An 11,610-nucleotide genomic window follows, 5' to 3' on the forward strand; every position below is an offset into this window, starting at 1 on the left:
ATCAGTTTTCTTTATTAGATTTGTTTCTAAGCTGTATGAAAATACGGTCTTCGTTGTACGTAACGTACAATTTGAAGGAAAACAAATATTGTCATCCCTTATAGAACGTTAGATTAAACAAAGCAGTCAAACTAGGGCATGATTGTTAAGGGGTTAAATATAAGCATCGAATCAGTTTCAAAGTATCGAGATAATATGGAACGTTGTAAAGCGATAGAAATACATTTAATTTGCATGTGTAAGGTTGTGTTTTCGTCACTGAGAGCAGCCAGTGCAATTAACTTCACTCTAAGTGACGAAGATGAACGAGGATTAACGGAATGATTATTTTCTCGTTTTTTCTTTCCAGAATTCCGAGATATCTCTCTTCGAGACAAACATTCGTTTCATGGGAAGCCTGCTAGCCTGTTACGCTCTCACCGGGGACGTGATGTTCCGGGATAAGGCGGCACAGCTTGGCGAACGGATGTTGCCCGCTTTCCAGACGGAAACCGGAATTCCTCATTCCTCATTCCCTCATCAATCTCTATACCGGGGTAAGTCTGGGGTTTCGCATCGGCCTCGACGTTGACGCCAGCATGTTTTAATGTTAATTATTTCTGATGGAATTGCGGTCCGAAATTTACGCGGCGAAAACATTTACGGGCGAAAAGGGTCGGGCAATTTTGATTTAATATTCCTGGGGAATTCCTCTCAACACGATTACATGCAACACCGTCCAAAAGTAACCTTTTTTTAGCGTCTTTTGCTTCAGAGTCTGTAAATTTTACACAGTTCTCGTAATCTGCGTTCTTTGAACTGATCCTAGCTTGTTAGAAACGAACTCAGAAAAATTGGAAACGGAACACTAAAAATTCAATGTTCTGCATTCAGGTTAAACGTTTTATCAATTGAATTTTAATGCATTTAATCTGTTTAATGTTCGAAATGTTCGATTTAACCCTCACGTATCCATCAATATACACAAAAAGCGTAAATTTACGCCCTCTGCATTTTTGTTACTATAACACCTTTTACTGTTTTACCAATTGGTTCGATATGGAATTGGATATTTTAATTTATTTGCATTTATTATTTTTTTAAACCGTAAGAATGGTTTCTCAAACCTCCTGGTACTTTTCTGGTCACCAGTCGCAGCGCCATCTATGTGGATGGATTCTTCCTAGGACGCGCCACAATCAAAAGCTTAATACGTTTACTGCCAGATCAAAACCGTATAATATTCGAGAAAAATAAAATTTTGATTTTTCGCCATTTTAAGCTACATAACTTAAAATTTGTTACTTATTTTTGTAACCTTGTTAAAATTCCTAATTTGTTTTTTTCAACGTCTTAGCTCGAGAATTAATTTTTCTAGTATCACCAATGGTGAATCCTGCCATCTATATATCACGTGGCAATGAAAGTGTTAATATTTAACACGTTGACCGTCACACCAAAGCTGTACAATTTTTAACGAGACCAAAACTTCGATTTCAATCAATTGTAAACTGCATAACTTAAAATTTGTCTACTTATTATCGTAACCTCGCTAAACTTTGTCCTATTCAAATTTATTTAACATTTAAATTTCAACTTCAGAATGAATTGTTTTAGTTCCACAATGGGAAAATCTTGTCACCCAAATATGGATGACGTAGCAATCAAGGTGTTAATATACAATATTCAATGTGCCTTTATGGACACTCAAGAACATAAACAAAAATAATTCCAGTGTAGTGGATGAATGTTTTTGAAAAAAGGTCGCAAAAAATTCGAATCATGCGGGTTTTCGTTCCCCCCTCGATCCGCAATTTTCCACGAACGATACGACCGACTACTTCGACAGCTCTTTTCGTTTCCCCGCCGCGAAAACTCGCAGGCGAATGGAAATCCAGAACCGTTTTATTTCTCGCGACCATACCGAAGTATTAAATAAACGTTGAAATTGGATTTCCTATCTTTCATATCGCCCTAACGGTGGGAGTTTGCTCGCAGAGAAATAATTAAAGACCTCCTCCGTTACAGTTTTCAGTCACTTTTAAACGTCCTCTGAAATATCATAAAATTACTTTTTCTTTGGCTGAAGAGTACTTTGAAGGTACACAAAAGTCGAAATTAAATACAAAATTAACTTTCAGTCGCCGTGTATAAATAATTCATTAATCTTCAAGATTATTTGATTGATGATTATGATCACCATTATTACTTTTTCTAACTGAGTGTAATTTTTGTGCTCGTACTAAATTTCAAAACTTTCTTCGTCGAATTCCCGGGAAAATTCAATTTATTTTATTAAATTCAATTTTACAAGCAACGAATATTTGTCTTGGAAAGAGAAGTTAAAGCTAGTTCGTTTCACAACAGTGAGACGTCCATAATGTAAACGAAACTGTCTTTGTTCATTCGTTTGATTGGTTCCCTTTGGTTTGTGGTGTCGACTGATCGAAACGAAATTTCGCCAAAATTTTCAGGCGAGCAAGAATTACGGCTGGGCGAGCAGCGGGTGCAGCATACTGTCCGAAATTGGCACGATGCACCTGGAATTCACCTACCTTAGCGACATCACTGGCAATTTGGTCTTCAAAAGCAAGGTTGAGAACGTTAGAAAAGTGTTGAAGAATCTGGAGAAACCGAAGGGACTCTATCCGAATTATATCCACCCTAGGACTGGAAAATAGGGACAACGTAAGTTATCAGAACAACACAAATTCATTCTAGATCAATTAGTATAGTTTTTTACCTTTTAAAATTAACTTACGCTAATATTTAATGTGACACTATACAGGGTGTTCGGCCACCTCTAGCAAAAATTTTAATGAGCGATAGTAGAGGCCAAAATAAGACAAAAATCAAGAATACCAATTTGTTGATGGATGCTTCGTTAAAAAGTTATTAACGTTTAAAGTGCCGCCCTTACTGAATTTTTTTCTCGAAAATGCGCAAGATTTCGGGGGTATGTCTATTCACCAAAAATGACTGTAATTGAACCCTACAACCGAAAATAATTTTTCCACAACGATTTGCAATTTTTTAATTTTCTCGAATAATTTCACACCTTCTCTATTTTTTTTCTCGAAAGTGGGCAGGATTTCGTGGGTATGTCTAATGACAAAAACTGATTGTAATTGACCCCCGCAACCGAAAATAATTTTTCCACAACGATTTGCAATTTTTTTTCTCCGTTGAAAAATTTAGGCACCTAATTGGATTTTCAGTAAGGAATTTTTTTCTCGAAAGTGCGTACGATTTCGGAGGTATGTGTAATGATAAAAAATGATTGCAATTGATCCCCGCAACCGAAAATAATTTTTTTTAAACGATTTGAAAAATTTTTTTTCGCCGAAAAATTTCACCACCTACTCGATTTTTTTTCTCGAAAGTAGATAGGATTTCGGAGGTATGTGTACTCACCAAAAATGATTGTAGTTGACCCTCGCAACCGAAAATAATTTTTCCAGAACGATTTGAAATTTTTGAATTTAATTGTTAATAACTTTTTAACGAAGCTTCTATCAACAAATTAGTATTCTTGATTTTCGTCTTATTTTGGCCTCTACTATCGCTCATTAAAATTTTTGCTAGAGGTGGCCGAACACCCTGTATATATGGGAGACACACGAATAATCTATACGACATAATTCAAAAATTTTAAAGGGGAATATTGTAAAATTCATGAAAAGTCATGAAATGGCGCCAAATCAATATCGTGTGTTAGAAATTCTGAACAAAATTTAAAAAACTGTTATTTGACCAAAATTCATAAGGTACGCGATTGCTCGCGACTCGACCAACGCGTTCATCTTATTATAATCGTCATTTCCACGCGCGTTTGCGGAAAAATACACAATTTTCTAGACAGGTGTTGTGTCTGACGTGCCCCGCTGTGATTCTGAAACCCTCTCTCCACACTGCATGCACTTTCGAAACCCTAAACTTGAGATTTGAAGTCGGAGCTCCTCGACCGGGGATTCAGTTTTCACGAATCCTTTAAACGAGTTTGCATCTCTTTGATTCTCGCGTGCCTCGGCCGCATCCAGGAGCCCCCCTTCGCCGAGACGCATTTCAATTTCTGTTTCTCGCAGTTCCCCGCGTTTCGATTTCACTGTCCCGACCACACGTACGAAAAAGTAACGAACGCGACCGCCGCGATATAAATTTCAAAGAGCGCCGCGGCAGCGTGTTCCTTCGAACTGGCCATGTCAATTTCAATCACAGTAATCAGTTTGCTCGTGAAAAAAAGACGCAACACCTGGAACTAGTTATTCTTTGACGCCAGGCTCGAGCTTCATGAATTTCTATTGGAAATTAAACATTTCTCGTTGGATAAAATGCTGGTTCGAAAAACAACGCTCAAACGGTGACAAATACAAGAGATGACGTAAACTTCTCGATAAAATCAACAGGAAAAAGAACTGACACCCTCGTTACTCGGCCAAGAACAACAAAAAGTCACTTTATTACTGTAATTTCATTTAATAAATCTTCTCAGAGGTCAAATAGATTTTTAATCTGACGTCCATCGATTATATTGCTGAAATAGTTCTAGAAAGAGAATGGGGGGGGGGCAGATGGGGTGTTGTTCCCGTTTGATGGTGCTTCTCAGGTTCCTTTTGCCTTTTGGAGACGCCATTACGCGAGATCTCTTTGCGCGATCCCGAATAACGCATTTATCATGCCGCGCATCCCCTCGGATGCTAAATCCTCTTCTCTCGTTGTTTCGCCGACTTCGTGCTCCTCCCGTGTTTTCCCCAATGCACGTATGACAATCTGCCCCCCCCCCTGCGTCCTCTCTTTCTCATTACCGAATATTTATCATCCTCCTGGAACCGAACGTCGACCGTTCTTCTTCCGTTTTCGTTTCTTTGCGGACGCCCGGCGACCGTCAAGCCTCGAGTCTTCTGAAATTTATGGTTCCATTGAAGACTGTCGAGTTATCGCTACGGGGCCAGGGTGAACGAACTCTGTTACGAGTTTTCGGCGAACTAATTAATACTCGAACGGAGGTTCAGGGTTGGTTGGATCCGCGACAGAATTTCAATTTTGTGCGAGACTTGTGCTTAAAATTTGGTGTAACTGTAGCGGACTGTGCACTGTGCGTCCGCGAGAAGTTGGCTGGTTATCTGATTGGTGCCTGAAATGGGCGGAGTTAGTGAGCCACTCCCACTTGCCAACTTCTCGAGGATGCACAGTAGGTACTCCCAAAAGTGCAACGGAATGACAAAGTACAGGTGATTATTACGCATTTCGATCGAAATTCACGCGGTTGAAACATGTCGAAAATGAAGTTTCACCATAGCTGCCCCTGCCTAGGTCTGTCGTCCATCGAATTTAATTTATTTCGATCCGTAATCGCGGTTTTTCCTAGCACGAGACTTCATTTCTAGCCAGCGACCCGCGAACGCGGTGGAAAGAGGAAAACGAAAGTCCTCGAAGTTTCCCGCAGCGAGGGGGATGGAAGAGTCGCGAGAGTAAAGCTGCTCGAGCTCTTTCCTCTTTGTCCCGCTGGCTCTCAGACGAGTTGTCGGAGTAGCCCTCTTCCACTAGCACTGGCTGTCTTTCCCGTTTCTGAAGAACCGCGGAGTCGTTCTTGTAGCCAAGTGGCCGACCATTTCGCTGCTCGTTGTCATAATGAAGCATCCTTCCGGCACTCGTCCGGCGATATCTTCGAAAACAGACGGTCCTCCTTCGTTATCCGGCTCGACGTTATTAATGGGATTTCCCTTTCATCGCGGGAAACGCAAAGTTAACTGACAATCCAGAGAGACGTCGCGAACGATAAATAGATCGCGATTCCCGCGTTAGATCGAGTGAATTGTCCTGCGAACCATTCAATTGTAAATCACAGGTACTCTCTAATCGTTAAAAGTTCGTGAACTTTCATAAAATTACGAATTCCATGCACCTTTGCTCTCCTTTCGAAAGCTTTTTGCATCATCCTATTCGTGGTGGTCGTTTAACACTAAACTTACGCGTTGTTAGACTGTTTTAGGATAGTGGAAACTGAAGATTCTCTCCTTTCATCTTTCACATCGAAAGCTAATCTGAATTTACTACCAAATTTTGTCTGTTTCTTTAAAATAATAATTTTATAAGATTAAAGATTATATAGTTTATTTATATTATTTTATTATATTTAAATTTTATATTAAATTAAATAATAAATTTTTAATTATTAATAATAAATTTAAATTTGCAATTTAATAGTTTTTTTTAACTTATAAAAATAAATTCTATTAATACTGAAAGAATTAATTCTTCATCAATAAATTTACAATTTATTCCTTTCATCAGGCACAATATTTTATATTATATAATAATTCTATTATATTATAGTTGTTAAATAGTTTGTTAAATAGTTGTTAAATAATAATTAGTTTTTATTTATAAATAAAATTTTAAGTGAATAGATAAACTATTAAATTTCAAATTTAAAAATATAAATAAATTATAAATTTTAATAGACTATAGTTTAATTAAATGATTTTATTCAACAAATCATAAAAATATTGGTATATTATAATTTCTTTTTGAAAAATTATTAATATGGCAGAATAATGCAATGAATTTAAGATTCTGTTACGAGCCAGGGCCGTGCAGCACGCGTGGCCTGCGAGTGCAAAAGAGAGTATGGAATATGGTATCAATGTGTTAGTGAGGTGCACGGACGAACCCGATGCAAGATCGGGGAGCCGCTAGGATAGTTGATAACGAGGACGAACCTGATGCGAAATCAGGGAGCCTCTAGGATGGAGTCACTTACGGACGAACCTGGTGCGAAACCAGGGAGCCGTAGGAGGGTGTAATGTCGTGAACGAACCCGATGCGTAATCGGGGAGTCACTAGGATGGTTAATAACGACGCAGACGAACCCAATGCGAAATTGGGGAGCTGCTAGGAGGTTGGAAGAAACGCAGACGAACTCGTGCGTAATCGAGGAGCTGCTGGGAGGTTGGATAAATCACAGACGAACCTGATGCGTAATCAGGGAGCTGTAGGATGCGGACGAACCTGGTGCGTAAGCAGGGAGCCGCTAGGATGGTATTAGATTGCGTGGACGAACTCGATGCGTAATCGAGGAGCCACTAGGTTGTAAGAATTTGTATGTGGATTAAGGATATGTTAATTGACCTCGTAACTTCAATTATTAAATATAATATAACCCGAGCGGTAAGGTTATATTATTGTGGGAACGTTTAACTAACAATAATCGCTTTATATAATGATGGGTTAAAGAAGATAAGTAACTCTGATTTAATAATGAAACTAGATATATTCTTAACAAACAAATAGATACACGTGTCTTGTGTCAGTTATGTCGCGTTGTAAGATTGATTATAATTACCTAAGAATGATTTTTGCACGGTGTTGACGCACTGGCGATGCGGGGGTAAGTCGGTTGACAATAGAGGCCGTAATAGAATTTATACCGGTTCACGGATTCTATATGGTTTAAAATTGATACAAAAGGGTACTGTAGCCCGATCTCACGAAATGCAACTGACTGTCAGAACCGTGGACAGCGTAACGAGACGTGATGTTGACTCTAAACGTAACTGTACGATTCTGATCCCCCGAGTAAGGAAACGAAGGGGTTTATATACCCAAAAATCTGTGGGGGAAGATTCGGATGCGCGTTAGACATTACCATATTTGGTAATCTCCGAACTTCGTTAGTCACCGAGCAGCTGCATTTCGTGGGAACTGACTCTAAATTCCAAAGGGTAGATAAGTAGCAGGGCGTTTTCCTAATGCACGCAAGTGGTATGGAAAAATTGGGGAACGAAACGTTCGGCATACGTAACAATTCTTATATAAAAATCATATTTTTTGTTAATAATTTCACATTGATATATATTTACTTTTCAAGATCCTTGTTCACCATATGTTTGTTGGGATAGGTTGTCGTAGGAAATCACTCTTTGTGGGGTGACAAAACTTTCTTTATTTCTCGTTGTTTTTGGTTAGAGCGCGCAAAACCAAGTGTCGTTATTCCTCGCTCGTCTCCATGTCGACCCCTCGGTTGCACTGGCAAAATCATTAAACAACCCTGATTGGTTAACCCCACGCGTTGGGCCTTTCCAATCAGGGCCGTTTATTTTTCCCAAATCACCGCCTATTTCTTACGCCCACGGCGTGCTTGTTTTCGAAACGGCGTGGTGATTGAGGGGGACGACGTTGCGCCCTCACTGCAAGATTTCCTTCGGACCACCCGCGCTGGGCCCACTTGGCGAAACTCCGATGGGTACGCGTCGAGTGTCCTCTGGAAATCCCTAATTTACGACGGTCTCTATTTGCTGTTGAGGGACTTAGGAAAAGAATTTACTAAACGCATTCGATACGCGAGTCTGGAAAATATCTTCCTCAAAAACAGCTTCGACGAACGAGAGTCGTAAATTACGTGGGCCGTTTGCACGAGAGAAAAACTTTCCCATGTGCGCACGACCGGTCGCTACATGCTAATAATTGAAATTTATTTTATAATATTACAATACTTGTAATAGTTATTATTATTTCATTTACATTAATAATTATATTAGATATTTTAATAAATATATTTATAAATCGTTATTTATTAAAACATCATACAATTGAAATTATTTGAACAATGTTACGAACCAGGGCCGTGCAGCGTGCGTGGCCTGCGAGTGCAAGAGAGAGTATGGAATATGGTATCAATTTGTTAATTAGGTGCACGGACGAACCCGATGCAAGATCGGGGAGCTGCTAGGATGGTTGATAACGGCGCAGACGAACCCAATGCGTAATCGGGGAGCCGCTAGGATGGTATTAGATTGCGTGGACGAACTCGATGCGTAATCGAGGAGCCACTAGGTTGTAAGAATTTGTATCTGGATTAAGGATATGTTAATTGACCTCGTAACTTCAATTATTAAATATAATATAACCCAAGCGGTAAGGTTATATTATTGTGGGAACGTTTAACTAACAATAATCGCTTTATATAATGATGGGTTAAAGAAGATAAGTAACTCTGATTTAATAATGAAACTAGATATATTCTTAAAACAAACAGAAAGCTACAAGTGTTCTGTGTATGTTTGTCGCGTCCAAAGAATAATTATAAATACCTAAAATGTTGTTGCTCGGTGTTGACGCACTGGTGATGCGGGGGTAAGTCGGTTGTAACTAAAGGCCGTAATAGAATTTATGCCGATTCACGGATTCTATATGGTTTAATATTGATACGAAAGGGTAGTGTAGCCCGATCTCACTAGATATAACTGACTATCAAAATCGTAGACGCGTAACGAGAGACGTGACGTTGACTCTAAACGTGACGATACGATTATGATCCCCAGAGAAATGAAGTCGCGGGGTTTATATACCCAAAAATCTGTGGGGGCGGATTGAAAAGTACGTTAGAAATTACCGCATTCGGTATTCTCCGAATTGTGTTAATTACCGGGCTACTGTATCTCGACGGAAGTGACCCCCATTCCAAAGGTTAGATACGTAGCAGGGCGATTTCCCAATGCACGCAAGTGGCAAGAAAAATTTGAGGGACGAAACGTTCGGCATACGTAACAACAATATTACCTATATTAATTTTAATATTCATTGCATTTCCTTCTTTAAAAACATTATATTTTATTGATGAAACATGAAATCCTATTTTTTTTTACAATTAAATCTATTGGTCATCAATGACATTGAGGATATGAATATCCTGTGTCGCGCAGCGAAATCATTTTTAAGAACGGGATATTTTATAACAACGAATATTTGCGTCCAACGCAGGTAGCTTGGAAAAGGGTCGCCGTAAGCAGACCATAGAAGCAAGGCAATTAAGCATTTTAGCGACTAAAACCGTCCCCATAAACATAGACTCCTCGACAGCTGCACCTCACGTGCAAACACCCCCAATAAACCATACCTGCCCCAACGACAAACATTTTCCCAAAATATTTAAACATTTAAGACACGCCTCAAGAACATTCCTGATACACCCTCCTACCAAGCACCACCAATAAGAAGCCATCCATCTCGCCCTTTCCACTAATGAATCCAACCAACCACAACTTCACCGAGTCGAAAAGCGCTAAAAGATACCACTGTTAGACAGATATCAAGCAACGCTCAGTCAGAATACAACTCAAGAGTCTCGTCATCTACTTGTTTAAAATAAAGACTTAACGAACAACCATCGTCTTTGCTTCTGTAAAGCACCCTAAATACTCACACAATTTTAAGTAGGCGTGTGAGGTACGCGTACAAAAAGGCAAACGCGCAAATAGTTACGCGTACAAACATCCTGAATTTAAAAATTTAAATTATGATTCATATATAATTAAAGATTTAGATAATATAAATATATTTCGTTTATTAGATGTAGATAATCGAATAATTATAATTATTGCTATTATCAATTTTCAAAATAATATAAATTAAAGAACGTACATAAAATGAGCACCGAGTTGTGTTATGTAGTTTTCATTTTTACTTAAATTTGAGAATCCGGTTTTTATCGCTGTCGAACATAGGCATCGATGACATATTTATGGTTCCAGCTGTTCCCCCGTAGTAAATCGGTTAAGGAAACTATTTTCTCGTCAAATATAGATCACATGTCGTTGGTCGGACTCGGAGACAGCTTCTACGAGTACCTGCTGAAAGCTTGGATTCAGTCGGGCAAGGAAGACGTCGAGGCCCGTCAGATGTACGACGAAGCGATCGCAGCGATAGATCAACACATGATCCAAACGTCACCTGGAAAGCTGCTTTATGTATCGGACAGGCTGAAATACGACAGGCTGGACTATAAAATGGGTCATCTAGCCTGTTTCGCTGGTGAGTTTTAACAGAAATCCTCTTACTCTTCCATTTGATAATTCCGCTTCGCTGGAATATCTTTTCAGTGACCAGTTTCTTCTGTTTAGAAATTGATCAGAAGTTAACCATAGGCTCCGTGAAATAAATAAAATGTCCGTTTCCAGGTGGAATGTTCGCATTAGGTGCCAAAACAATGGAAAACGAAATGTCTGACAGATACATGTCGATAGCTGCTGGTTTAACTAACACGTGCCACGAATCCTACGATCGAAGCTTCACGAAACTTGGACCGGAAGCTTTCCATTTCATCGAGGGTAATGAGGCGAAGAGCTTAAAGAACGGCGAGAAATATTACATCCTCCGACCGGAAGTAGGTTTCTTTCTTCCTTTCATTCGATATAGAGTTCATTCGCCAGCTGTAAAATATATATTCTCAAAAACGAAACAGGAATATAAACGCCCTAGGTGAAACGAGCTGGGAAGTAACGTTTCGACGTAATTTTCTGGTGTTTTCCCAGCCAGGAAAGCTAAAATATTCAATCCTTAGTTTTTCACGTCACTCACTGGGCAAATACGGTCTGCTGGCCAGATTCCGTGGAATAAGATATTTATCTTTCAGACGTTCGAATCGTACTTCGTGATGTGGCGGCCCGAATACAAAGGACCCGAAATACCGCGAGTGGGGGGTGGGAGGCTGTCCAGGCGTTGGAGAAATACTGTCGTGTTCCAGGAGGCTTCACTGGACTTCACAACGTTTACGTGATTGATCCACCGCAAGACGATGTTCAACAAAGCTACTTCTTCACTGAGACTCTCAAGGTACTAGTCCCTTTTTAA

The 11,610-nt window shown here is 39.4% G+C and overlaps 1 pseudogene; it reads left to right on the top strand.

Moving 5' to 3' along the window:
* Positions 1-349: 349 nt before the first annotated feature.
* On the top strand, positions 350-11,610 carry LOC122404228 (annotated as a pseudogene).

Source organism: Colletes gigas, unplaced genomic scaffold, assembly GCF_013123115.1.
Source record: "Colletes gigas isolate AHSC1104 unplaced genomic scaffold, ASM1312311v1 Colletes_gigas_Sc00131, whole genome shotgun sequence".
Classification (NCBI taxonomy): Eukaryota; Metazoa; Arthropoda; class Insecta; order Hymenoptera; family Colletidae; genus Colletes; species Colletes gigas.